Source organism: Alligator sinensis, unplaced genomic scaffold (genome assembly GCF_000455745.1).
Source record: "Alligator sinensis unplaced genomic scaffold, ASM45574v1 scaffold881_1, whole genome shotgun sequence".
Taxonomy (NCBI): domain Eukaryota; kingdom Metazoa; phylum Chordata; order Crocodylia; family Alligatoridae; genus Alligator; species Alligator sinensis.
The window spans coordinates 303,715-308,307 of NW_005842346.1; the positions used below are offsets into that span (position 1 = coordinate 303,715).

The 4,593-nt window shown below is 42.4% G+C and overlaps 1 protein-coding gene across 1 annotated transcript in view; it reads right to left on the minus strand.

The window, feature by feature from the left end:
- Positions 1–530, minus strand: part of GDNF (glial cell derived neurotrophic factor) — a 15,657-nt gene extending 15,127 nt beyond the window's left edge. The window contains exon 1 of the mRNA XM_006028935.2: positions 453–530. The gene's annotated coding sequence lies outside the window, so the exon portion shown is untranslated. The remainder of the gene's footprint in view (positions 1–452) is intronic.
- Positions 531–4,593: the final 4,063 nt, after the last annotated feature.

Genomic DNA, 4,593 nt, shown 5'->3' on the forward strand with positions numbered 1-4,593 from the left:
CAGCCGTCATCCCAAGTACTTCTTACACAAGGGCGGCTGGAGAGGCAGTAGGGCTGCCCCGGGTCCTGACGCAACACGGACCCAGCCCCGGAGCTCCCACGCGTAAAGCGGGGGAGCCCTGCGGAAAACCTCCGGGTTGTAGGAAGCTGGGGTGGAGGGTCTGGCCCCGCTGACGACGAAGGCAGACCCCCCTGCAGTCCCTTCCTTCCCTTCTGGCCAAGGGGTAAAGTTCCTTCCTGACCCCAAATCTGGGGATCTGTCGGGCCCTGAGCAGACAGGTACCTCCGGCTTTGGTCCCAATAGGAGCATGGGCACCCCGTGGTCAAAGTCCCCAGCCTTGGCTGTACCCATCACCCAGTGCCTGCAGGAAGGCTTAGATACACCCTGATACATAGCAGAAAGCATAGCCAGTTTCAGTTTACAGCCCTGCTCCTTAAATCTATATGACTCACACAGCTGTCCCAACGAAGAAAGCTCTCAAGGTGTTGGTGCCACAGCATGAAAGAAAACAGGGCCTGGAAATAGGGTCTAGGACAGGGCAGCAGCCCACACCTAGCAAACCAGCGTCTTCTAGGAAAAGTCGTGAGGCAGCTGAGCAGACCTCCCTGGGAACGTGGGGCTGGGGGGAAAGGAACAGCGTGCGCTGCCGGTGTCCCACCCCTTGGATAAGGACAGACCTAACTTCATCTCTCTGCAGTTGGGTTAATAGATCTTCCTTACACAATGAATTGGTTAATGATGCAATAAGTTACTTTGCCACACCCGCAGAGTAATTATGACATAATTAACAGCTTAATTATGCAGTAAGTTTGGACCACACACCTTCGAAATAATAATAATGCTATAAAAGTGATTACCCAGCTATAGGAAGAGCTAGCCAGTATGTAACAGCTCTATGGCTGGCTTCTATCCAGGTTTAATTTGAACGTATAGCAGGGCCCCTAGACTGAGGCTGCAGAAACCTTTAGCACAGTGAATACTCAGTAGCCCAATCCATCAGGGAAAATTACTGTCAAGTAATTGGATTATTTTTAACCCTTTCCTCATGGAGCAATAGAGACAACCCCCTTCAAGACAAATCATAACACCTCCCTTCCTGAGACCATTTGTATTTAGCTGGTTTTATTTTTTTCCTTAGCGCGGTTGCAGCTGGTTAAGGAATTGCTCCCTAAGCTTTGCTGATAGAATTGATGAAGCGGGAGATGAGAGCCCCATTTCACTTGATGCCTGTTAAAAAGAGCGAGAGAAAGCAGTGTGTTCCAAGTGGAGTGGGACAGACCTGATTGATAGACATCGCCAAGCCCCTAAGAGGATATTACCAACAATGGGAGATAATCAGCTCTGGAAAATCCCTTAGTGGTACTCCAGGATCGTGTATAATGAAGCCTTGGTTCTGTGCTATGAAGCGACAGTGAAGGAAGCAACAAAAGCTGCTTTAGAAAATTGAAAAGGAACGCTGTCATTAAATGGAGTGCAGTGGGCTCCAAGGAGAGTTTTCTGTAAGAAACACCACCAGGCCCTCATTCAGACAGGGAGACAAACCAGCCCCTGGCAGAACAAATGGCAGGAATGTATATTGAGAGCGACTTCCCTAACCAACACATAATAGCAGGGAAAGGGGGGAAAAAACTTGGAAATTTAGAGTATTACCAACTCAGAAAGGCAGAACTCATTCTGCTTTCAGTAAGTATGGATTTGCCTGTGACTTAAATATGGGTAGGAAGAGACTATTATAAGGGAACTGGAGAACAATAGCTTTCTTGTATACCTCTTTTCCACTACTTAGCCATAATAATATATCTGGGAAAAATGATCAATTTGTTCCTTTTCTGGTCATTGAACATTGGACCTTAATGTTTCAGCATCATCTTCTACCATGTGGTTCCTATTGCAAGAAACGTGACCTTTTTCTTGGAAAATAGTATCCACGGGCTCCTTTGTTTTGTCTTTGAATTAAAAACTGTTTTTGTTTTCTCCCATGTTTATGCCCATGGCTGGAGATGCTAGCACATTTCTGGTAATAATAATACGATTGATTGAGCATCACAGGCAAGGGGAGGAGAGGGGAGGGGAGAGAGGAGGGCAGAAGTTATTGGCAGAAGTTTGGAATGGCTGCATATCCCTGGCTGGTGAAGAGGATCGCCCCAGTGAAAACTGATAATACCTGTCTGCTGCAGGAATGTAGTCTGCACATATCACATAATCTGCAGGAAATATCCTTCAGATATTTACAATATTTTATTGGGACTATTTCTATACTCCACACAAATAACGCCTGGCGTAAAAATCCTGGTTCCACTGAAGTCAATGACAGAACTTCCATTGACCTCACTAGGGTTAGGATTTTTAATCCCTGTGCTTTAGTTATCCTGAAGCTCACTGCATGAGATTCTCAGGGGAAGAAAAGTACAGTTAAGGCAAAAATGCATCTACAATAAAACAATTTTCTTGCATCTAAATATCACCGTGAATTTGCAGTTAGATATCAATAGGATCAAACACTAACGTTTACAGTGACACTGAAAGCTGGAAATCCTCTTTCATTTCTAGCTCTGCAGAAAAGTGAGCTTTTAGTGAGATATTACACGTTTCATAGATCTATACTTTCATAGATGTTATGTCCATTTTGTTAATTTAGTCTACTCTCATATAAAACACAGGCTGAGGAATAATATGAAGTAATTCCTGGAGATTGAGTCCTGCATCAGTCCAGGACTAGATTATTTCCTGTTAGGTTTTTTGTTTGTTTTGTTTTTTAATTAAGGAATAGTGGCTGTAAAAAATGGGGGAAAGATCGATGCAAAAAAGTACAGGTGAAGTTCTCACAATTGGCAGCGTACCATGTGGTTTCACTATTGAATATATATCCCATACATATATGACACACAATGTCAGGTTGTGTTAATTTTTCTGTACTGTGGAATCTCTAACTTCAATTTTTATGAGGTGGGAGCCACAGTAGAAGCTACCCCTTTTCCTAGAGCACAATTGAGAAAATCTTTGGAGGGCAATTGCATGGCTTTCCCCATTTTCTTATTGACTTTTTTCTGCATAGGGGAATCAAATTATATATTTACAGTATTTCCAATAAAAACATATTTGCTGTTTTAAAAAGATCGTGAAAACACACTGAATGTTTAAAAAAAAATACTTTTCATGCGTGAGAATGACTTTTAGAGCCACTAACTTGAAAGTAAGTTCTACTTCACCCATCTGTCCTATGACCTTATAAATTTGACTCCTGTGTATACCCTGATATTGATGCCTGCTTATACTTCTTCCACAGGCACCTTTTGCATATTCTCCCATGCTGCCTTTATGAACAGAAAAGCCTTCCAGTCAAAATCCACAACATCCTGCACCCCCCTCTTTCAAGTACAATCCATACAACAAATTGCCACTCAATAATAGCTAGATAAATAGGGAATTGTGAGTGTGCATCATTATAGCTAATCAGTAGTCACGCTCACAGTTATCTCATCTATCTGTTATGCCATGTTTTTGAAACGAAGTGGTGTGGCTTGACAAGTTCATATTTTAAAAAGGGAAACTTTTGGAAAAAATATGAAAAAATGCCCCATTTTTAACTATCTTTAATTCCTTTCGGGTATATACTGTCATCTGTCATGTTTCACATATTTGTAGAGTGCCAAACACAATGGAGTTTCAATCTGATTGAGACCTCTGGTTGGTACAAATGTTGATTATTCTATTTTAGTTCCTTTACAGTACAGTAGTAAAATCTGACTTGTTCGACTGCCCTATCTGAGAGTCCAAGAGGCTCCATCTGCTGTCTATAAGCCACTCCACAGAATGGAGGGAAAAAAGGGCTGCTAATCTGGTACAATTACTGATTTTTTTTTGGTATTTTATAAATTCAAAGTATGTGAAGATGCATAACAGTGTGCTGAAGGTACATTAATCCATTAGATCCACAAGGACAACTTGCTAGATCTAAAAGCACCAAATGATCATGTTTGTCTCATACCAGGATAACAGATGTTACCCTGGTGAGGCTGGTGAATGGAATAAATTGCTATGATAAGGGTTTTTTAAAATTCAGTTAAATTTGTGGTATTATTTAGCGTATCCATGAATGATTTTCATAGCTCTCCTTCTCTGGAGGTGTTTAAGATTAGTGAGGCCAGAGGTGGCCAGCCTACACAAGTGGCACTAGCAGCCTCTGTGTGCAGTATGTGGCAGATCAGGGAGGAGACAGGCAGAACAACAATAGATAGGGCAGGGAGCAGAAGGTAGGACAGTGTACTTGACAGGTAGCACAAGGTAGGGAGCAGAAAGCAGAGCAGTAGCTTGGGCAGGAGAAAAGGATTGGAGTGGCACTCAGGGAGTGCGTGAGGCTAATTTGTGGCACTTTTGCCAAAAAAGGTTGACCTCCACTGAGTTAGGCAAACATCTAGTGGAGATGATTTAGGCCTTGACTCTCTGTAAGTGGGGACCCCATGGACCAATATGTCCCAGCTGTACATTTCTATATTATGAATCAAGCCCTTCACAAATATTTATCAGATTAAAAACGCGTGCACACACAAATTGTGTGGTACATCCAGCTTCAGCAACTCTGAAATTATAAAT